The sequence below is a fragment of the Passer montanus genome, unplaced genomic scaffold (genome assembly GCF_014805655.1).
Source record: "Passer montanus isolate IOZ18808 unplaced genomic scaffold, ASM1480565v1 scaffold16, whole genome shotgun sequence".
Classification (NCBI taxonomy): Eukaryota; Metazoa; Chordata; class Aves; order Passeriformes; family Passeridae; genus Passer; species Passer montanus.
In genome coordinates, this window is record NW_024363160.1 from 8,108,512 (window position 1) to 8,133,692 (window position 25,181).

Below are 25,181 nucleotides of genomic sequence, written 5' to 3' on the forward strand. Positions count from 1 at the left end.
TACAGTAAATCTCTTACTCTGTTTTTTGGAATCCAACATGAATTATCCAAGAGCAGGTGAGAATACAAGTCTGAGACAGAGTATATTCCAACGTTTAGTTTTACTTATGTGAGGGACTTCACTGAACTATAACAAAACAGCTGTTCTGACTATAGATAAACTCAGTGTAATGTCATACCTATGGAACAGAGCATTTTAGAGTTTGCAGTGCCTTACAGCCTTCAGGTATTTTATGCTTTTTGAATTTGTTAATGCTTCCAGGCTAAAATGTAAAGAAATCAGAACACAGGAAGTTGCCCAAAGCAGCAGATCATAGGAGAAGAGGAGGACAGAAACATTCTTAGGAAATAGAAAGCTTTAATTGTAGATAAAATGAACAGAGGTTTGCCTTTCCTTCATTCAGCTGGACTTTTGAAAAACTTCAAACCCATTAAGTCAAACCTTACATGGAAGAAAATAAACATGATTTCTACTAATAATAATCTTCTTTATAACATGTCTGAGAAAGAAAACAGCAAAGTCTGTATAACAAAGTGTTTGGCTCTGAATGGCTTGCCATAAGTACTGGGTATATAGTCTCTCTCAAGGTACTAATTATTCACATTTATTGATGACCTCTGGTCTCACAGTGACTGTAATAGAGATTATGATGTTGAAATCCAGACATAAAAAATGTCTGGACAAACAGAACGTGTATCAGAAATGTAGCACTCTGATACTCAGAGTTTCAGAAAGAGTTTCAGCTTACTGCAGGACATCAGAGAGCAACAAAGTCTTTACACCTCTCTACTTTATCTTCCTGTTTTAAGTAGCTCAGACTGGTTTTTTATCATCAGGATAAAAGGAATCCCAGCAGTCTTCAGGTGATAACAGTAACCTGGACTGGGATTTAAATTAAGGACTTTGCAGTGAAAGATTCTATTTTTCATTACCAGCCACGTGACTCGTAACTCATTTATCTCGCCCTTTAAAATAAACCACTTTTCCAAAACCGTGCCTTGACATCTCTTTTCCTTCAGTTATGACAAATGCAAAAAATTGTACAACATGTATTTCTTCTCTGACTGACAGCTTATACAAATTATTCCTTTATGTCTTTGTAGTTTCACATTCAATATTTTAAATTCCTGAAATTGCATATAGTTGTACTGAATTCCATTAGGATTCTTGAGTCTGTCAGAGTAATAATATATTTGAGTTTTTGAACTTCAAACATACTTCATTTCATTTACAATAGTTATGTTAAAAAGTCTATTTTCTCCTTCTAAACCAAGTACCGAACAAATTCTAATCATTATCCCATGAGATCATGAAAAATTACTATTTTTCTATCCATAGCTGAAATAGTCTTTCAGGGAGGGCTGCAACACATGTACTAAAATAACATGCACCCATCCAAAGGCCTTTCAATAACTTCCCTAGTTCCTGTGCCACACTCCAGCTTACCTCTCAGCTTTGAGAGCATGGATGCCATTAAAATGGCTCCTTCAATTAAGCCATAGGAGATACTCCCGTACTGTCCTAAGAAATAAGGGAAATTAGACCCTAAACACTGCAGGAAGAAGAGGAAATAAAAGTGTACACTAATGTTGGGTAATCTGCATATCAATAATAGAATATTGTTTTACTCGTGCTCCCAACGTTAAATAGAGCTAGTAAACTAACAAATGCTGGAAAAGGTTATTCAGCCAATTTCCACCCACTAGTGGATGATCTTGCAGTAAATACTTACTTGGTCATTTAAAGCTTTCAAGGTCACAAACTGCAATCAGCCTGAATGCTGAACTTCCATGCATTAAGTGTGAGAATGCACCAGATATGTTTAGTCAGGAGCTGGAAACCCTATTTTGACACAAAAGGTGTTTGGCATACACATTATGAACAACAGATATGCAGGCTTTGAGAGAAAGGGCTCTTTATAATAGGCATAATACATGGACATAATATATAAACATAGCACGTACCAGGAGTAGATCAGAAATTAAAACTGTTATAAATCTGAATTCCTATCAGCAAGGAATAGAATATTTGAATTATGCATAATGCAGGGAAAAGGAAAACAGAGTAGTGCAATGCATACACTAAATTACAGGATGAATATCAGAGTCCATCATATTTCATCCTCCACCTCCCCTTCGCTAATAAACCCTGCCAATGAAATAAGCCTCAACAAGTTTTTCTCCTGCTTTGTCAGTTACTCTTGTTCATTGCACCCTACATATCATACTGATTTACTAGGCATTTCATTGCCCATCTCGCCTGAAGAATAGTTTTTCCACAATGCCCCAAAGAGGCAAACAAACAGCACATACTAAATTTCAAGACATATTCTTCATGAGTCTTTGCAGTACATCCTGCCTTCCTCTGTCCTCATTTAGATTTTGATTACCACAGATTACAGATTTCATTTGTCTGCTAACATATACAGTGACAATTAAGAAAATCTCAATCACCATGAAAATCAGCTCCTTGTGGTGGGAGCCAGAGGCTAATGCTAAGTACAGGATATATTGCCCAATATCCAGAAGCTCATACAGAAAATTCAGGTATAAACTCAATAGAAGACAAGACCAATGTCAAAATTGTTTACAGAGTAAAAAGCAAAGGGCAGGCATTCGGCTGCACAGAACAGAAACTGTGGCAGAGGAGGTGCAGAACACAGCCAGGGGAGGCACAAGGCTGGCTCTGGTCCCTGCATACAGCTGAGGTTATCCCACCTCAGGCAATTGCCCTCTCCTGCACTTTTAGCAAATGCTTGTAAAAATCATTCTCATGAAGGTGAAGGGAAAAACGTAGGAGAGACCAGGGCGAAGGAGAGAGAATACATCTTGCTACAGGAAGCTTGGATGTCCAAGGGGACAAAAATGACATTCATCATTTTCCCTTCTGCCTTCCCCACCCACTCAACATAGTGAGTGGATCGTGAAGTCAGAAGAATATTTATCACAGTTTAAGTGCCTGTTAAGCTCTGTGTGGGCACCTCCTCACTGCTCACATGGACATGCTTTCACCCAAATGTCATCTGCAGGCAGAACAGGTCCAGAAAATGCAGCTGTGACCTCCAGTCTCCCCCAGCATGGTGCAGTTCTGGCACCAGCAGCCTTGTTCACATCTATCCATGTATGTCTAAATGTTTACAATACAAAAATAAACCTGGTTTGATTTTGAACACATGCCTGACCAAATCATGACTGATAGGTTTTGACCACATGGACACACAACTGGGCATTATATCAACTGTCTCCTGGTGAAAAGAGATCTTTGTGTGTAAGAAATTTCTTTTATCCTTTAGCTTTTTGCCTCTCCTCAGGGATTATGTCACTATTGATTAGATGCAAAGTTAGATCATAACCTAACTAAATAAATTTTCCTTTCATATGACAGTTCTTTGGTCTCTGCTTCCCATGTCACTTTATTAATCATCATGCAAATTATATTAAAATTTTAATTTTCCTTTTCATGTAAAAAGAAAAATCAAGATATCAGACTGCATCCAATTTACATCTATCATTCAAAGTGATAGAACAAAAATAAACCTGTCTTCACATAACAAATGAGCACTGCTTCACAGTTTTGATTATAAAGATAATGTGATCTCTTGCATAAAAAAACCCTCTAAAACACACTTTCCCACCTCCCTAATTCTTCTCTAAGTCTACTTTTCACTATTTGGCAGTTCCTGACACTTAAATGGAAGCTGTACATTGTTGCCAAGAACCTTATCCCAGAAAATGGTATTAGACATCTTGACTGTATTGTCTCCACAGTATCTGACTTTGCATTTAGTAAAAAATAACAACCATAATATTTTACAAATCCTAGCAGAAATAGATTTTCAATTAATACAACTCTGTTCTACATCACTTTTTACCCTTGCTTATCATCCTGACTGATACAAACATTGCATGGCAAAGACCAACAAGACAGAAGATTTCAGGTCAGATATTCAATAATGTATTTGACATATCATAACCATTTCCTACAAATAAATCATCTTGAAGTCAGGTCTGAGTCAGACAGCAAAGTCATGTTTAGCTGAAAAAGAGTGAACAGGCTAAGAAACTTAAAAATATTTTTAACTCAAATTCTAAAGTTAAAATTTAGGTGAAATTTCCCACATTCAATAATGTATTTGACATATCATAACCATTTCCTACAAATAAATCATCTTGAAGTCAGGTCTGAGTCAGACAGCAAAGTCATGTTTAGCTGAAAAAGAGTGAACAGGCTAAGAGAACTCAAAAATATTTTTAACTCAAATTCTGAAGTTAAAATTTAGGTGAAATTTCCCATGATACCATTGCACAGGGAAATTTCTGCCTGTTAGCCTCCAAGCAGTGTGAAATCCTGTGCCTGTTCTGAAAGAGACTTTTGGGAGAAACAAAACCCATAACAAATTGGAAGAAAATTTGGCCTCTGAGCTGATTAAAAGTCAGTTTAGAGGGAAGTTGGGTTTTAGACATGAACATGTCTACTGACAAGCATATCAGTAAAGCATAGGCTTGTCTTTTTTGGCCATATCGGTCAGCTACAGATATGTTAAACAACTAAAGACTGTGTTAGTTTCCTCATCAAATGTACCTGAATGCCACAACAGCAACAAAGGTACAGAGGGATGAATATTCTTATTATTTTTACATGACAGTGAAATCTGGAGAAAGAACAAAAAATGTTAGGGCTTAAAGAAAAAGCTAAAGCAAAACCTGAAGGAAGCAGAGAAATTATAAAATTGAGAATCAGAAACCACTCCACAGAGTAAGCCATCCTAAGCCTACAATGCAAGTCATCCTTGAAAGGAGAAAATATACCTTTGTACAGAAAAAGAACAGTCTATTCACTTTTTAAAATCCCATGATCAGAGACATGATGTCAAAACAGAAGGAATTCAGATATTTCTGTGCTTCTGTTTCAGTTTTAATAGATACCATATACCCAAGAAAAGGAGAGAAAAAAGGTCAGCTGAGCTAAACTGCATGAGGGAAAGAGTAACTAATGGAGGGAGAAAGAGAGAAGTGATGAGGAGATGTACTGTAAAGGCAATACCCTGGGAACAGAGAAACCTACTTTTTATTTCTCATGTTTTGTCCCTGGCCCATTGTACAAATATCAGCAAATCACAGAATCCCTTTGCAAACCTGAGACAAGTTGTGCTGAGAGAGGAGAGAGAGAGAGAAAGTTGCAGGGGAAGAACAGAACAGCTCCCATGGCATTGCTGTAATGAGATTTCTCATATCACCAGAAAATAGTCCCAGCAGATGATACTTTCTGCTGTTGGGGCTGAATTATTTATTTTGCAGATGCATGTAAAGGCCACCATTGGATCTTGCTTAGTTCTTTGGTGTAATGCAAAGCAAACCTATCATGGAAAGGTAACCACTGTCCCAAGGAGGAAACAATCCATCCCTAATGTAGGAAATAGCAGATGGAGGCTTCCAAAATCTGTGGGGCAGCACAAGGTGAACACAAAGCAGTTATAGTTAATGTCAAATCTTCACTGAGTGTTCCTTAGTCAAAAATGCATTTATTATTACTATATTAGCCACAAAACTGACAGAGATGTGACTCCCTCTCCTTTTCCCTGGGAGATGACTACAAAACCCAGCCTACCCTCCAGGGTGACATCAATTCATGCAGGACTCACACCAGTGAGCATCCAGCACTTGCTTTCAGAAACATTTTCAAGAAATCATTCCAGAAAGATATCAATGTGATGAAAATTAAACTCTGGAAAAATATGAATTCCATTTTGTTGAGGTTTTTTTTTTCCAGCTGCATCCACAGCAGGGTTAGAGACAAATTACCCTGCACAGCCATTATAACAAAAATAAAAGACTCCACCTGAACATGGAAATTTGTGCAACACAAGCTACAAACTATTCAATTAGTCTTCAAGACCCATGGGCACACATTGACAGTCAAGTTGTGGTCATTGTGGGTGGGGTGACCTGTTCCACCTTGTATAACTAATAAGCTTCACTGGGCTGGGAATATGAGTCTGGTGTGCCTATTAATTGTGACATCCCCTGGACCATGGTGCCTATCTCACAGGCTGTAATAGGAAAAGGAAAATGTTTCAGCTAAAGACAGTGAGAAAGGGAGGTCTTCTATGGTCTGGGATGTAGGAATTCCCTGTCCTGGTTTCTAGTTTTAGTCAGAGTTTAATTATTGATACAAAAATAGATGGCTATAAATAGAAGAGACTGAGGATTATTCACCCTTACTCCTAGTTCAGTGGGTAAGTGGGCAGGAATTATGTGAGCCCTGAATTTCCAGTGTGTGCTTTTGCAGTGACACTGCTAGTTCTGAGGGGAAAGACATTCCTCTCCTCCCCTGCATAAGAGCTATGCAAGACAGAAAACACTCAAGAAAGAAAAAGGAAAAGAAAAAAAGGAAAAGGGAAAAGCTTGACAATTTCTTAGAGAATACTTAACACATTGAAAGCATCTTTTAATCCAACTCCAATTTTGGTGCTAACACAGTCTAATTTTCAGAAGTATTCACAAGTGTTGTCTCCCATCCATGTCAGCAAGAAGGGAATTTGAAGTGAAGATGAGGTCACAAGGCTTTAGGTTTTCTTCCAAATGCAGAAGAGTATAAAGCTTAGCTTTGCTTTGCCTGGCTGCTTGGTTTGAGGGGAGGCAGGAGATGGTGTTTGCTTTGCTTGAGGCTTTACTAGTGAATAAACTACTACCTGAATAATATTAAGTATTTTTAATTAGCTAGAAAGACTCAGAAATCTAAAATTTTCAACTTTTACTCTTATGAGCCCCATTAGTGACCAGTAAAGAAGGATAAATAAAAGGATAAACTAAGTTTCCCCAAATGAAGAAAAGCTTAGTCTTCTAAATGTTTAAGACCTTATACACCTTTCAGAAAAGAAGCTTTCATACTGCTCCCTGTTTTTCTACCCTCTTGAGATCTAATTCAACACTGAACTCAGGGGCAAGAAAGTATAAGCTTTTATTAGAAAATTTTGCTGAAGTAAACTATTGTTTACCATATGAAGCTGGCAAAAGTTCATATGAAGAGAGGAGCATCAAAGTCAGTGAAAATTTTTGTTAACAGTATTCACAAGTGAGTCTAAAATCTGGAGGCAACCATATCACTTGAATCTTTCACTGCAACAAGAGAAGAACAATTAGAGAATCAAGACTACTGTAAGCATGTAAAAGTATTGAGTAACACTTCCTTTGTATGCAACAGTTTGTTATACTAAAAGTCCAAACTTTTAGTATGAACAAAATACCTTCTATAAGCCTGGGAATTTTTTAACAACATCTCCCCACATTTTTTCTTCATTATGTCCATTTAACCCCATAGTCCTGGTAATGCTCTTTTTTTTCCTTTTTTTGTTTGGTTGGGGTTTTTTGCTTTTTGACAATCTTTCCCACATTTAAGAATAGTAAAGAAGATTTTTAAAAATAAAATTTATTGAATACATAATTCTGCTTATTTCTTTTTCCAAAGAATAGATATAAACACATACATACAATTTCACAAATTTTTTCTAATAATTTTTTTCTAAAACAGAATAGCTTAGTGCACCATTTATGTGAAAATATTACAAATGTTTATGTAATATTAAATTTATTACATCTTGGTCCTCACAATGTTATTCTCATTTGCTATTTGTGCTTTCATGTTACTCATTAAAATAACAGTCCTGCATCTCCTGACATGATGAGAAATTGCAGTTCTTACATGTTCTAGCAGGGACACGTTGCTGGACAGGAAAAACAGTATTCACATATAAATGAGTGCTCCTTCATTTATGAAATATTCCCCATACTTTCAAGTTAGCTTAGTCAATGTTCATTAATATTTTAATAAACTTAAATGACTCTTCATCCATTCAAAAATTTATGAACAATGACTGAGTGTGGGATTTGAAATCTCATTGAACGGATTTCACTGTTTCTATTTATAAAAACATTCATGGATAACGTTCTGGATATAGTTACCATCTTCAGCTCTCACTTTACCCTTCACTGGGTAAAGGTAGGATTCAAAAAAGCATACTCTTACTGCAACATCTGCAGGCACAGATGAAAGCTAGGCTCCATTTCAGTCTGCTGGAATGGTATAAATTAGGATATAAAGTGAGAGAGGACCCCAGCACCAAAGGTGAAAATTACAGACAAAAGGAAGGAGAAGCACAAAATTGGGAGAATTCTGGGAATAATTCTGAGCTAGATGTGCTTTTCTTGTAACTAATTCTATGCAGTCACATAATAAAGGTTGTTGTTATCCTGTATGAAGACAGAAGATAAAGTTATCTAATATCAGTCTGGGCACGCTTCAAAACTCAAGGAAAGAAAGAGTATTAGCAGTGGGATCAGTATCAAGACACTCACTGATAAGGATGACAGGCCTTACAAAACCTGGCACCCAAGAGCCCTGTCTCACCCACGCTCTTGGCACTCCCTTCCTCTCACTCCCTAAGAAGCCTGAGAAGCCCGCCAGATCTCCATCTCAGCATCTCTTCATTCCAATAATCCCAGGAACACTGTCTTCAAATTTTTAATAAATTAATCAAAACCAGTGGTAACCTTTAATTGATTTGGGTAAGAACTGGTCAGGCCTTTCAGCTGGGAGAAGCGTGAGGCAGGAACTTCGCATTTCTTCATGCGGTAATTGTATAATAATTAATAAAAGTAAATTAGATCAAATATAACTTAGAGAAAACCACTCTCCTGAATTATGGCTGTTGAAACATAGCCAGAGAAGCACTTTCAGGAGCCTGCTTGGCTGTGCAGTGCAGATTTAATTATGATGTTTAGACATGGTCTACTACAGAGATACCTGCTGTAGCTTGGAAGCTACAGCAGAGCTCAGACACGTGTGTCACCAGTCAGCAAGACAGGAGTGCAGTGAAGAAGCACCATTATGGGAATGAATATGGCTTTTCCTTCAGAGGTTTGTGTAAACCGTTTCTTTAGTTCGGACCCAGGAACATAAAAACCAGTGATTTAAGTCTGAATTCTAGGTTTCAGAGAAATTTTGTCAAAACTCATCCTTGCACAGTTTTCCTGCATTAAAACATTACTTACATGATTTTGCAGATTCTCAGTGATCTGGACATAAAATCCATCAGTCCATCTAACTAATTCACCAGGTACTACATTCTTTCATCTCTAAAGTTTCTTCTGACATACAACTGTGGAGATACAGCAAATAGCTATAGAATCTACTAATAAAAGTTCAGTGTGACAATCTCATAATTTTAACAAAAGTAAATAAAGACTGTTCACTGTTAGCACCAAGTGCTAACTTTAATATACTTTTTTTCTGATCTCAGGAAATTGAATCTAAAAAGCAACCCAAATTTTCTTTTCTACTACTGATAAGGTGTTTTCTTTTATTTTGCTCTGTTTTTTTGAGATTTTTTTTTTAACTAATGAAAACAGGCAATCCTGTATTTTGTTTCACATTGCTTCCCTGGGGCAAAGATAAACTTCACTCTTATCTGTTCTTTTGCTGTTCCTAGAATGATTGCTCAGTTCATTATATTGTTTGATGTTGGCATCTCAGCTTTCCAGTGCTTGATTTGTTCACTTCATTCTCAAAGTTATTAGGCTCTTCATTCCAAAAATAAGCTGATTTTCTCATTTAAAAACTAACGTCATCTTTGTGTATCATAGATTTACAGTTCACAACAATAATAGATCATGGAAACTGACATAAAAGATTAAATTATGAAAATGTATTTCACTTGCATAAAAAGGAAATGAATGATAGTCCCATGTAAGTGAATACAGATCATTACTGCACAAAGATCATAATCAATAGATACCAATAAGTCACCTGAGTTACAGCCCTCACAAGTTCACAGAATGCTAAGAAACAAAACTTGTGGATTATGAGATGGAGTGTAGCCAGCACACTCTACTCTCCCAGCGTGTACCCACCCAACTGCACACTGGATTCACCTCTGAGGAGGGAATGATGATGACTGTATCTCACCCTCTACACCTGTGCACAGGGATTCTGGAGCACAATAGGGATCAGAATGCTGTTTCTACCATTTTGAGTGATCAGTCCCTTCCAAAAACAAATACAGTTAAGACACCACTGTTTTGGGGGTTTGTTTTAAATAATTTTATTATTTATTATATATTATATAATAGATATTATAATATATAATTTATTATTTTATTTCTCAGATGGACTTACATGTGACAAGTAAAAATATGGTGACTCAGCTGTATTTTGACTTGAACTTTCAAAACTGTAAGTTTTCTTCTTGAAAACACTCCTCCAGACATCCTCTGCAATGGTAAAAATAAACAGAAGTCCTTAAACTCTTTCATAAGATATTTTCCAAGTATAAAAGAATTGCTAAACAAAGCAAACAATCCCAAAATAAAATCTCCAATCTGCTGTTATGTGTTAACATAATGGTTTTCTTATGTATCTTTAAACACCCACCAGAAATAACAAGGAACATTGGGATTGTCTTTTACAATGCAATCTTTATGTAATGGCTAAGCTTCAATTTCATATGGAAGAATGTACCACACAATAGCCTGACAGAATGTCACCTAGCTTTGTCTTTTTAAATGCTCACCACAAATCCTACAAGATCATGAGTGCCCAAAGACTAATGCATTAGTAAAGCTTAGAGGCCAAGATCCACGCTGCCTTCCCAGGGTAAAGGAGCTTGAGCACTGCATGGGGAACTTGTTGCAACAGCTCATCCTCTTTGGTCTATATGCACACAGCGTGCCAGTCTACCGCTTGGCTGTGCAGACAAAATCAATGCAGAAGGAAGGGTATCACACAGTTCTGCAATATTTGGAATCCCAAAAAGTCAGTATCAAGGGGTTCTCCACTACCATTTCAACCTTCTTGTAAAGATACCACCATGAATCCTCCTGCCACTTGAATTAGCAAGCTGATACTTGCACACCTGCTGAGAGCAGCTCAACTAATAATGATAAGCAACTCCCAACTAATGCCACAGCCATCCTGAGCATGAATATGGGCTGAGCACACAGTACTGGCTTTAGGCTGTGGGTGTGCAGGCATCTAAGGCACACTCGGTCCTTCCCCTGTGTACTTAGAGGCTGATGTTGCTCTGACACTGTGAGCTGTTCGGTTCAGTGAGCAGGCATCAAACCAAGATGCTGTTCATTATGGGGAGTTAATTCTATGCTTTATCAGTGAGCTGAACTTAGTTCCTGCTGCCAAATTAGGAGTACAGTTCTGTGCTACTCCTACTAGAAATGGGTAGGCTCTGTTCACATTTGTTTCCTTACGCATCTTGTAGGTCCACAGTACAAAAGTGGAAAGAAAGGCACCTTCCAACCAAAACTCTACTAGGATGTCTAGGTTGGCAGCGGTAGGAAAATAGACATCAACTACAAATTGGATTGCAGAACAATGCCATAAATGCTTGTTAAAGGAAAACTTGCAACAACCATCCTGCTAATTAAACATTTTAAACAGCAGGAGAAGGTCAATCATCTATAGCTGATATTTATTCAAATTTACAAATATCCATTATGTAATTTCAGCAACCAGAAGTATGCACTTTTACAGAGATGAAAGCAATTTTGTCCTGGTTTGCAACACTCATGCTGCACACTTACATTTCCTTTAAGGATGCTCTTCCCAGCCATGAACTCTGCTCTCCAGGAAGGATCAGATGAACAGCATGAAAAGTATGAAGTCTGAAACTATTATGACAAGGTATCAAGTATCATGTTAATATGCAGGGTCTGTCAGAGATTAATTTTAATGCACAAGCCCTTGGGTCACATCAACATCACAGAGTTTTCTGGGTCACCAAATTAAAAGGCATGGCATCATCTCCTTTTGACACAGAAGCAGTTCATTAGAAATATTTGCCTAGATATAGGAAAGTAATCTTGGTCAGGCATAAGCTTTGAAAATTCTTCTTCAAGTTATGCTGGCTTGAACAGAGATATCTTCTGGGAAGAAAAGTCAAACTTGAAAATTAAACTAGATTAAAGTTCTCAGCTGGACTTTGTTCTCAGAGGTGAAGTACACTCTGAGAACGTATAAATTCCCAGCATATCCTGTACAGACCAAAAATGTTGATTTCTGATAAGTTTCTGAACCTACTCAACCTCTGATTTATCTTAAGAACAATATTGGTGGTCATTCAAGAATGATTAAATTTTCTCTCCAAATAGTATTCTATTCCAAGTGTCAATTTTGATGAATAGTCTATCAAGTCATGACAGTCAAAGAGCTGAAATAACTCTATCATCACATGATGTTTGTCATTAAGAAAACTATTTGTACTTTCTTGAGCATCACATTCATTTGCTTCTATTTGTGAGCAGAGCTACACAAAAGTATTGGAATTTCTTGCATGATCTAAGCAAATTACTTGTCAACTGTAATCAGAAAGGTTATATGTTGCAGAAAACATTAATTCACTCCTTTTCATAAAAGTTGTTTCAAATATTTTTGAATGTCTACAACAAGATAATTAGAGCTCAAGGCACTACTACTGTCAGTCTTCACAATAATCACCAACAACATTAGCAGAAAATAAATGAGATTCTAGTGTCAAGTTACCTGAATATAAAAAATATTGCAGCTGATAAAAAAAAAAAAGAAAACCAATCAATATAGCACAAGAAAATAGTGATTTCAAGTACAAGACTATGGAGAGGATGATCACAGACATCCATCAGATACCTTCCAAAATCTTTACTGTATCTGAATGGAGACTATACTTGCACATTAAGCTGTTTCAGTCTTGTCTCTTACATGTCAGCAATGGCAAACTCAAGGACTCAGCACAGAGCTCTGAAGTTGATCAGAGTTTGCAGAGAAGATTGCCTTGTATGTGTGACACAGCAAAAAGATGGCAGAAAATGTTACTGAAATGTTTATTTAGCCATAATGATGTTGAGAACATCAGTCAGTTTATACCAATGTCACATTGTTTTGCCATTGTTTTACTTTTCCAGACCTTTTGCTTGGTCCCTTTTATGTCAGTGCCCTTAAAATTGAAAAGTGACCAAATATTTATACTAGTCTGTAAGTGTATTCATAGAATTTTAACTTTAGACACTAAAAAAAAATAAATTCACATTTTAAAAAGTGGAAGTTCATCAGAAATTATAACTGCATACTTAATTTTTTTTAAAATTACTTTCATTACCCATTCTTTGAGAGAGAGGTTGATATGGCATTCAAAGTCACAGCTTTTCCACACAAAGTCATTGTCAGTATAAGTTGTGTTGCCAGTACCTTCAAACTGAGAGACACATGGCAAGACATTGTCCACTCTTCTTGCACCCAGTTCTGCTGCGCTCTGTTCTTAAGAACAATCCTGATAGCTTTAAAGTTTGCACACCCACTCCATTTTGTGAAAGCCCTAAGTACACCTCAAAGTCCTTGTTTGTCCTTGGACAGATACTACTTTCATTATTCTTATGAACAAGCCCCAGACAGTTGTGGTGATTTTGACTAGTTTCACTGCTCTTCCCATACACCTACGAGTAGACAGAATAGTCTAGCAGTCACTTAGATAGGACTCACTAATTTCGCTGATGATAAAATACAGTTATCCACACCACATTTGTAATACATCACCTAATTAGTGATATGTAGGAGATCCCAAGGGATAAAGAATTTTCCTACATTCTTCACAGCTCTTCTCTGGCTAATGTTTGTCCTTCTCTCTCCCAAAAAAAGAAATCTGTTCTACCAGATGTTGAAACAGACCACACACCTTCAGAGAACACTAACACTCAATATTTCTGAGCTTGTGTGACATGACAGTTTACTAGCAGGATACTGTTCCAGGATATTTCAGTCTCCGTGTAATGCTACTGCATCCAATCACCTTTTTTAATTTATTAAAATAAAAACCAAATAATAAAAGTATCTTATCAACTATGTATTTACAAATTATGGTGTAATTATCTATTTCAGATCTGAAAGAGAATTTTTAAAAATTTCCTGTTTACAAAGATATAAAAGAGTTCAGTTAAAGCCATCTATTTTTCACTTTGTCCCCCAGAGCTTTCCTTTCGTCCCATCTAGTTAAAAAGCTGTGGGGATGCTTGGACAGTTGGATACAATTCTCAGCTGTGATCTTCTCATAAATCCATTTCACTGACTGAGGACCATCTCCAAATGGATTTATAAGTATGTACCCATTTTCCCTTAGGAATTCCTTTTTGTAGTCACACTTCCCTGAGGACTAACTGTGATTCATATGTGTGATAATTAATTACAATGTCACAATATTCTTCTCCCAAGGCAACCAGCTGACCTCTAGCTCACTCTAGAAACACAAATATTCCTTGGGAATGGCTAGGCAGAGATATCTCCTGGCTGGACCACAAACAGAACATGCAGATTTCAAATAGAACAGATTTCACCAGTGGGTAAATAAATTAATAAACATTTTCCTGAGTGTCTTGCAAGGCAGTGTTCAGGCCTCAGCCTGTAACTTTGGCAGACTGAGAAAAATCCCATGCCAGCATATGAGAGAGAGAGAAACATCTAAGGTGCTCAATACTAGCTGTGGAGAGAGAACCTTAGCCAGAGTAAGACACGAATTTTCAGGTAATAATGATCCTAGGACTTGTGGTGCATTGATGTAAGACCTCTTTCACAACAGTGGATTGGAAGGAACAGATATCTATAGGAAAAAAAATAGAAAATTAATCAAGCTGCTGCAAAATTGCGGACGAAAACACAAGTATGAACTTAGAAATGGTTAGGAAAGAGTTGTGCTAGTTAGTTATGCTGCAGGATATCTCTGCATCCATATAAATTCCTGCCTTGAACTTCTTCCAAGCAGAGGTGCAGGGAGAGTAACGGCAGTTTTGAAAGCTGCATTTGTAATAATTTTTGCCTTTGGTATTTGAGGTCAAAACCTGGTGTTCCTAGTTCAACTGATATTTCCAGCTAGGTTAGAGCAATAAAGATAAAATTATTATTTGTCTAGAACAATTTGTCTTTGCTATTAAAATGACAAACAATGACACTGTTGCAGTCAGTAAGACAGAGACAAGACTCTAAGAGCCAGCTTAAGGTTTTGAGGCAGATAACATAAGCCTGCCAGGAAGGAAGAAGCCTTATGAGCTGGGTGAGGACTGGGCTATTCCTTTTTAGGTAAATGGTTGTTGGGAACAGAGAAGAGGGAGAAGCAGCAGGCATTTGTTGGAATATAAAAGGTAACTGAAGTAACCTCTGTGAGGATCTCTGTCCCTCCTTTAGCAGTAGGTAACACCTCATTCGCCCATTAATTGAAGGTAATGGTAACACTAGCTGACAACCTGACTTTTTAGCGTTCCTGATTAGATAAAGTGGTCTGTCTGCTTTGGTCCACCATAAGCAGTGTGCCTAATTTGCGTCTATTTAGAGGCAGGCCTGTCCTTTATTATCAGATAAAGGAAATAATTTTGATTTCCAGGATTGCACTGCTGTCATATAGCAGAGCCTAAGAATCCATCAACCAGAAATGATGCTCCACTCAAACAATTTATGCAAGTATGTGGGAACAGGATGAAGTAGTGCCATTAAACAGTCCTATCAGCATCACATTGCACCATCCAGTCGTGCACTTTGCAATGAAATAATAACCTCAGAATTACCTTGTGCATTGGTAGTGCAACTTCTTAAGTCATGGGCAGTTCACTACTGCCAAGAGGCCAAAACTGCACACAGGTTTTTCACTTCATTTACTTGCTTCTAGCAAAACACTCTTGAAAAGGCACAAAGTGTGCTGTATTCAGTTATGACATGAATAATTTCAAATATTTAGCATGCTTCTAGATGGATTTAAATAGTTATTTTCAGATTCCCCTGTTTGTAAGCTCTGAGACCCCTCACTTTTTCCACAAATATGTGATTACAGCCTAAAGAGAAAACCTTCTCTCCAAATTAGAAAATGTTTCAAGATTTTTAGTAGATTATCTGAAATCCAACAGTAAATGTACTTGTAAAGCACAATTCAACAGTCTGCCAGACAGGGTCTTGATAAAGCAATGTGGAGGAGGAAGATGAGGGAATGTAAGAAAGAAAAAAGAGTACAAATGTACTGCATTCTCAGTTCAAAGGCAAATAGAAGTTCAAAACAGATCAAATGGTTAGAAAGTCCTTTCTTTTAAAGGCAACAAAAAGCATTAGTTTTCCTTTTACATAACTGATCTGTTGTTAGCTTTTCTGTCACCATGGAGACTCCCATTGCTGCTGCTGCTGATTTTGTCTAACTGCTCAGTACATGTTTGTATCATCACCTAATATCAAGCTGACTCTCTGGTAGAGAAATTCATATTTATTATTAATTATTGTCAGTCTAAAAAAAAATTAATTTCACTTTCTTGTGTTGATTTTTTCCATTGTTGCTTACTTTATATCACACAAAAATTCCTATGAATTTACTTTCCTTAATCTCTCTCAAACACAAGTTCAGGGTTGATACAAGTGTAATGAAGGCACTGCTGCTTTCACTGCAGGTGAAAGCTGGTTTTATTCTTATCTTCCAATTATCTAATCCTGTAGAAAAAATTACAATGATTTAGTGTGGTCAGCTGAGAATATGATGTCTGAATGCCTTCCTGAAGGCAGGGGTAGAGACAAAACACTAAATCTCATTGAACCCGCATTTAGTTTCTTCATGGTAAGAGCAGAGAATGACACAATATCTGATATTCTCTAACAAACACTGTCCGATGTACTTACAGCTGTATTTAAAAATCAGAAACAGATTTATTTTTAGGTAGCAATGTTTACATATTTATAAAATACTAAGAGTCTTTAAAGTATCTTTTCAACACCACCAACATGAGAATTTGTTTTTCTTTTGGAACAACAACAGAGACAATAGTGACTTTATTCAAAATTTTTGCATGTTCAAAAATGTAAAATAACTTGTGGACCATTGACAACTTTTCATAATAGTACTTTTTTTTCACACTACTGTTTTCTTCACAAGAGGAAAAAAGTACACATCTTCTCTGAAGAGATATAGTGAGAGCCTAAACTATTTAGAAGCAAAGAAAGAAAAGTTTTAAGATTGCCTTTCTCAGACTCCCCTGCATGAAACTGAAAGAACAGACTTTACATAGTGTCCTTTGGTTACCTTTTTGGATACGCAATCCTGGTTTCTTTCCTGAAACTAATATTCCCTATAGTAGCAAATAATCTTTTTCCACCCTTCCTAGAAACCCAGGGTTGGCCACTGCACATGGATGACTCTTGACATGACTCATGCTGCTCACATTTTTATCCTATCTTGCCTAGACCACAGCAGTGAGACACAGATGGATGCGCCGCCCTCACTGCTCAGCGGTTGCCAACTAGGAAAGATCACCACAACACATCTCCTCTGCAGAATATGGTACTGTGAGCTAATCAAGCTCTTTCCTTGCTGTCTGTTACCGATTTTCATGAAATAGCAAATCAGGTGCAAGGTCTCATCTCTTCAAGTTTAAGAACTTGTAACACTGCAAGATGACACTTGTGGTTATGACAGCATTGGTGGTGGTACAAGAGAAGGCTGAGGAGAAAAAAAATCAACCTAGACTGGGAATGTGGTTTGGAATTTGGGCATGAACTTTCTGAATAGCTACAAGAATTCACAGGTCTTGCTACTTTCTCTTCCTAGAACAGAGGTTACTGCTTTGATATCAACTTGTCTGACACAGACAACATTCCTTTTAAGGAACCTGGTTAAAAAACAAAACTGGAAAGCTTCAATCACCAGAGACAGGAAAATGACTGAGATATACTCTCGAAATGTACTGCACCTTGTTTCATTAGCTGAGGAGAAAGGATCCACTGAGGAAATATATGACAAACGTTGGCTATGTTGGCTACTGAAGAGAACACAGATGTTGATGATGAGCAAAAGTTACAGAGTGCTGACCACTCAGTAGAACTTCAAAGAAAAATGCTTAATTTCTCCATTGAGAAAGCACAGAAAAAACATTTTGCTTTTTACTACCTGTAGAATGCAACTTTTTCATGAACAACAGCACAGAATATCAGCCATTACACTGCACAAATGATCTAACCATGCAGCTTCTTACACTGGCAAAATTTTGTAGTGTAGACCAAAAAAATTGTGCTGATCAAAGCTACAAAAAACATCATCCTTCACCCCAGGCTATTTCTGCTTTCAGCCTTAGTATACCCATTCTGGGTCTAAACTCCAAATCTCCCTCCTCCTGGGCATGTATCAATGATTTATTACAGATCCAATGATACAACACCTGCTGCACAGTTATGTAGTTTAAACAAAAGGGCATTCCTCAGTCTTCCTGCTGTATCCCTTCAAAAAAAAAAGTTATCAGTCTTTTCATCAGTCTAAACAACACTAGAACCTGCACTGGTTACTCACCTGAAATGTGACTGAAGCCTCCTCAGCCTGACAGAATGTTTATCTCACCATTGAGCAGCCTAGCATGACATGTACAGACAGATTCTTCCTTAGAGATAACCCAGAACAATCCCTCTCAAAATAATGCAGTTCCTTAATGTACACAGTTCTTCACCACACCTTCTAGAGATCCTGCATTGGCTCCTGCTGTCAGAAGCACACTGGAGGACGTAATTTGACACAAGACATTACCCAGAACAGAAAAAGCTGTTAAATTTACAAGCAGCACATTGAACTCCCCTTTCTGTCCCTTTAAACAGACTTTCACCAAGACTATTCTAATCTGCAGACAAACACTGTGCCAGCTGAAGTCAATAGATAACTAAATTAACATCCCTGACTAGATAAATTTGTTGTTTTCCTCTAGATATTGTCTCTTACACATGTAAAGAGTAAAACAAGTTTTGAAGTCATTAACTTATTCAGTTAACTCATATTTGCACTACATAACTTTGAGTACTCTTAAAAATAAACTAGAACCTGGTTTATTCTTGGGCTCACCATTCTCACCTTCATGCTTCCCGTCAGGCCCTCTAGCTGAGGAAGAAAGAGGCAATCTATTTACTATGCTAATGTTTTAGCAAAACCAAAATCTCAAATTTCTATGTTCAGTTGAAGATGTAATTTAGATTAAAAACTAAATAGGGTTGGATTTTGAGGATGACTTACAGACAAATCTACTCAGCTGGATGTGGTACCTTGGCCTATAAAAAAACTCATCTCAAAGAATATTTCTGGCATTTTTTTAACTGTAAGTGCTTTCAGGAGAGTAATTGTCCATTATTGAAGTAAACTATACAGACAAAAGCTGCAGTCAGAAGAGAAGAAATTCTATATGTACAACCACAGATGAGCTGTGTCCACTTTAGTTCTGTAGTTAGAGACAGCCCAGGCCTGATCATCATACTTTCAGGCCTTTCAAGTTAGATTCAGTCAGTTCACAAATCATCGTAAAGTTATCAACAAATATTCACCTAAGTTTTGGTAGGGTTGAGTTTTTACTTTTCTGGAGCTGGAGTCTTCAACTACACAAGAAACAAGATCATCAAGTATGCTTCCAAGTGAAACAGTTCACATTTCCAACCAAAATAGTTCCAGTTATATCAAGACTCTAGACTAAGAAAAAACTTTATGTTGGTTTCTGTTTGTAGACAGATACACTGTGCAGGTATCAGTCTCCCAGACCTAAAACATGTACTTGAGACCTCATCACACTTTTCAGTCTTTCAGCTCAGCTACCTTTTATGCAAGTATTGAATAAAAATAATTGCAGTGATTTTAACCTATGCCAAACACAATTTTTAAATTACATACAGGACAAAGCATATTTTTCTACTCTTAGTGTCATAACTATTTGAACTTCTTCCACAAAATTTAAGCTACATTAAAGATTAATATCACATTCTCCTCAACATCCCAAATCAAGTAAATAACCCATAAGAGATAGCTTATAATCATATTTAAAAGTCTTCTTCCCTGCACTAATCTCATTCTAAAACATTAAACCTGATTTTTTTTTAATCTGATTTACTTCTCATGACATACTTCATGTTTATTTTTTACACTTTGCTGGCTGAATCAAGATTTGTGCAATATTAGTATATACTTCTTAAGGTATTTGTATGGCTTAACTGACAGTTATTTTTATTTCTCCTTTGCATCACTACTCTTTTCCTAATTCAGAAAGATTGAAATATCAACATCCTAATGAGAAATTATTGCCATAATCAGCATACACATTTGTGCATAACTAAGCAATACATATGAAGCTAGAGGAGACCTCTGGAACTGCTTTCATTTGTCTACAGATATTTCTGAGTGTAGCAAGACAAGTCATTGAATACAGGCAGCCATTTGCAACTCAAAGCTCAGGAATATAAGTCCTGTCCAACAGGACTTTACAGACTATGCTGCTGGCAAAGTTAAATATTTATGTCAAAGCTGATCACTGAAAAGACAATGTACGCTTCATTTTAAGAATTTTAACAAGCCTCTTTCTTGTTAAAAATAGTTCAGATGGCTTCTAGAACAGTCTCCCCAAGCTCTTAAGCTGAGAACTTTGGGGATGGACCTGCAGTCCAGAGCTGGCCTTCCCAAAACTGTAGTATTTGACATTCCCACTTTCTTGGGCACAGAGTGAATTAAAACACTTATCCAGGCAATGGTGACAGTTCAGTGACAGCTACACGTGAGAGTCAGACTGAGAAAATCTAAACACTAAATCTGAACACAAAAAAACCCCCAGACCTGAACACAGATGCATAAATTCAATAGGCTAATTCTACATTATGATCCACATTCCTGATATCTTATACATGCAGTTTGTCACTCAGATGAAGGGAGCTCAGGGAGAGACTAATAACTCATTCAGACTAAAAACATAGAGGGTGCTGGGAGGTGTACAAGAAAGAAGCCTGTCATGTCTTTCATTCACAGGTCTTCAGTATTTCATCTTCTGTTAGACTTCCTAACACAGAAAACCTTTCTATCATTATTTTGCCTCTTTGCATAATGTGTAGCATTACATCAAAGGAAAATTGAAAAAAAAAACCCAGCCAAATATAATATTCAGGCCAATCACATCTTTACAAGACTAGCAAGACTGAATAGGAATTGACCTGTCCCTATTAATTTCAATGTATTTCATATAAACAGCAACACTGTAAAATTAATTTGAAATATTAGATTATTAATTGTTAGCTTTGCATATTCCAGAGTGGATTCAGCACATTTTATGTTTTAATTGTAGTCGAGATGAAGAGTGATTGGATTAGACACAATTTATGTGTAATCGAAATTAATGAATTTGCTAATGAAATATTTATAGGTGACCTTTCCCTGAATTAATAAAAAACCACTCCTGTTTTGTTTAAAATAGCTTTGATATTTACAGTCTGAGGTTAGATTTAAATTGTCTTTACATAAAAAAGGCTAAATAGACATCTGTTATTCCTGTAGATTGGCAAAAAAAAAAAAAATCAGCAACATTGCAGTTTTCTCCTGCCAGACACATTTAGTATTTCTTGTCAGGTATACAAGTGCCATTCCCAAAAGTTAAATGTCTTATATAAAATCATTAATTAACTTGTTTGTATGTGAATAATTTATTCTCATCTTGGTCCACCAACCAATTCTAGTGGCATTTAGATGTGATCTGGTCTCAGGCATGTCGCCATTAATATTAAAGCAATGTGAAACTAGGACACAGGCCTGTGCCACGTTAATGATATTCTTATCAAAATGAAGTATGTTACCATTGTCAGAATTAGCAATGCAGAAATGCTAATGTGATTCTCCATGGGCTACAGCTGCATACTCCAGTTTGTTAGAACTCCAGTGTTATGATGACTGCTATGAAACCCTGGTTGCAAAATACTGAGCTAGCAACTTGGTAAACTTTGAAATAACCAGCATACTTATCTCTACCTAGCCAGATGTGAAACTATATTAAATTAAAATCAGATAGGAAATTGCATTAAAACTCTCTCAATGTATTTTAAAATGTTGAGATGACATAAAATGATAGCATTTATTGAAGTCAGAACCCTGCATGTCTTACTCATGCAATTAGCCCGATGCTGTTTGATGGCCCACTCATTTGAGAAAGGTGAAAGACATTTGGCCTTTAAGAGGTCCTCTTTCCCTCCTCCTGACACCAACAGTTTCACCTTACCTGGCATGTGTAAATGGGGACTAGCATCTTTGAGATTCACAAAATTCATCAATCTCCTGCTTATCTGTGCATGGGTAAAATCTGTTCTGGAGTGCTGCACAGTTTTGAGCATGGTAGTTCAGGAAAGATGTGGACATCCCAAAAGGTATTAAGACGCAAAAACAAGCATGATCAAATCTAGAAAACTTGATAAAAAAAATAGGAAAATCAGAACACAGCTCAGACTGAAGGGAGGCAGAATAACATTCTTGAAATATACCAAGGACAGTCATAAAAAGAAAGGTGGTGTTTTAATCTCTCTAGTTGCTCTGAATATGGAAAGAGAAGTGATGTCTTAAAAAGCATCAGGGGCCAAGCAGAAAAGACTTGAGGGGGAAATACAACTTTCCAGTGACAAGCACACGCAGACTTTATGAAAGCTTTGTCGAACTACCATCTTTGGATGTTTTCAGAGCACACTAAGCAAATATCTATCAGAAGAGAGTAAGCTTGGTCTTGTATCATACCCAACAGATTGAAAGGCTCCAACTACTCAATCTCTTCTTGCCTTATTTATGATTCCACAGACTCACATGGGATTCTTTCTAAAATCTAAGTCTCTATAGTAGTCATTTCAAAGGCCAATGGTTTTCTTTCCTACAAAGCAGATGAAACTAGCAGTGACTATCTCCAGCACCTGCATATCCCAATTCACATTGGGGTACACATTATGCTCAGGATTAGAGCATTAGGGCAACATTTGATACTTCCAAGGTTTCACTGAAGCAAAATTCCTCTACCATTAGCTTTATAATAGGGAGATTTCAGAGAATGCATGACAAACAGAAAGGCAAATAAAGAGGTGACAGCTCTGTGCACAGAAGTAAAAACAGTCTGTGTCCTGCCAAATATGCTTTCTAGAGGACTTAATGTTTACTAGTTTAGGAGGCTTCATCAGAGGGTTAGATGGATTTAACAATTGGCAAAACATTCTATGACAACCATTTTGCCAGCTGTAAGTTGTAAAAATGCTAAGGCATATGAATATGAAAGCAAGAAGGGCTATTTTAAAGCCTTTAAGTGTCCATTTATATACCTCCTGCAGTGTTTATCTCTTCATTTTCTTCTTTTATGCCTTTAATGTGTAGATAATCACTGGTCCAAATATCTCTAAATACAGTGCACTTTAAAACTGCACATTATCTTCATAATGGGGAATTTCAGATAAACAATTCTTGGCTGGTTTCTAGAGATATAGAGCTCACTACAAAGAGCGAAATCTAAAGCAACAGAAGCAAAACAAAGAAAACATTAGAGTCACCATTTAGATTTACAGTAACAAAAGTTATTCATTGCAGATTGACAAGCACAGCATTGTGTGAATAAATAAAATAAGGAAGATGTCAACACACATTCTGCAATAAGTTTTTCCTTACATTTTGTGGCTGGGCTTGAATTTTTATTGAAGCACAGGGAAACTCCAAACCCAAAGCTAGTAAATGGGAGCTTCTACCCTACTTGCCCACTTTCTTGTTTTAATTTTTTTAAGAGATTTACCGTGACATGGGAGTTCCCACTTACAAAGATGAAGTTATAGCTGTGCTCACTTCCTCCCCCTCTCTGCCTTTCCCTCAGAGCAGATAGTGCAGAAGGCAGAACAAAGAAACCTGGCTTAGGGGAAAACAGATCTGTGTGCAGAACCACAACAAAATGTATTCCCACACACAACAGAAATTAGACTTTTTGAAAGTCCTCAGAGGAGAAAAAAAAATATTCTATTCAAACACAGCCAGTAACTGAGATGGAAGACAGCCACATTTTGCAACACCCTGGGACCAACAGTGTAGGAACATGACATGTCTGTGACCCCAGGCAGGATTACTGATACTTCTGCAGTCCACCAGCTCCAGAGTTGCATCCCATCAGTAAGCTGGGAGCACTTACACACTTGTCACAGGGGTTGGGGGTGGGTTTTGGAGCCTCCAGCTCCAGAGCCAGAGTAGAATCCACAAAAGCCCTCTTTGGAGCTTAGGTTCTCCCACATTCCCATCTTCCCAGCTCAGGAAGCAGACTAGAGGATTAAAATTAGAGGCAAAGTATCCTGGAAATTAGAAAAGTAGAAAGTTCATACTTGCATTTTACTGAAAGCTTGTAAATGCATGTAAAATGCATGTAAATATTTAGGCTTCAATAAACTGGTGCCTTTGAAGACAAGGTTTTGTCAAGGAGTTCCTGCCCACCTCTAAACATGGTTGACCATTCCAGTAGGAAAAAGGTGATCACTTGAAGACTTGACCACTTGCGCACTATCAAAATACAAATGAAATCACAAACACATGACTTTTCCAGTGCTTTCTACTTTCTCTAGCTGCAGACACACTGCAGCAGTCACAGGACAGACAGAATAGCAATTGCTAAGAAAATTGGGATAGAGCAGAGTGGTTATTTCTAAATTTCAGCTGCTAATCAGTAGTTTTTACTGCATCATTATTATGCTGAATCAATACAATAATAATTGTATTAAGAAACATTCAATTCCCTGTGTTTGAACAGGTATTGACAGCCTGAACAATGCACAAGAGTCCTCTTTTCCCTCTCCTTTGTAAATCCATTGCTTGGAAATTCTGCATCCCTCAGTGTTGCCATGGTGACAGCCCCATGAGTCCATCCATGACCTCCCAAGACACTTGGCACCAACCCATAATTCTCCAAAATCCACATCAAAGAGAACTAAAACCAATTACCATATGGATTTGTAATTATTATTTTAGTAATTTAATAGCTATTGGAACATACATGTGGCCTAAGGGACTGAGCATAGACAAGAGGGTGAAGAGATTGAATTCTGCTATTGGGTTGTCTGATTAGTTGGTCAAATTTGAGTTTCACTGGTGCTGAAAACTTAGAACTCACCACGACTTCATGTGGAACTCTAAATACTCTACACTCCTAAAATCCCCCACCCTCCTCTGTCCTTAATTCTCTGGTTTCAAAACAGTCACTTTCACAAATAATCTTGTTCTATTAAAAAATAACTACACAATTACACAGTATTACTTTTACCCCTAATAAAGCACAGATTGTATACCATAATCCACACTTTTATTATTTTTTGGAGAAGCATAATGTTCTCAGTCAGAAATTAGTTTA

At 37.1% G+C, this 25,181-nt stretch overlaps 1 protein-coding gene and 1 long non-coding RNA gene across 4 annotated transcripts in view; both read right to left on the bottom strand.

The window, feature by feature from the left end:
- The window catches only part of NKAIN3 (sodium/potassium transporting ATPase interacting 3), a 337,666-nt gene that overhangs the window by 235,975 nt on the left and 76,510 nt on the right, over positions 1–25,181 (bottom strand). The window lies entirely within an intron of this gene.
- LOC120499279 overlaps positions 10,193–25,181 on the bottom strand; it is a 31,496-nt gene continuing 16,507 nt past the window's right edge. Inside the window, exons 2-3 of the long non-coding RNA XR_005626838.1 lie at positions 11,592–11,678; positions 10,193–10,268 (exon numbers count right to left, since the gene is read on the bottom strand). This is a non-coding gene — a long non-coding RNA (uncharacterized LOC120499279). The remainder of the gene's footprint in view (positions 10,269–11,591; positions 11,679–25,181) is intronic.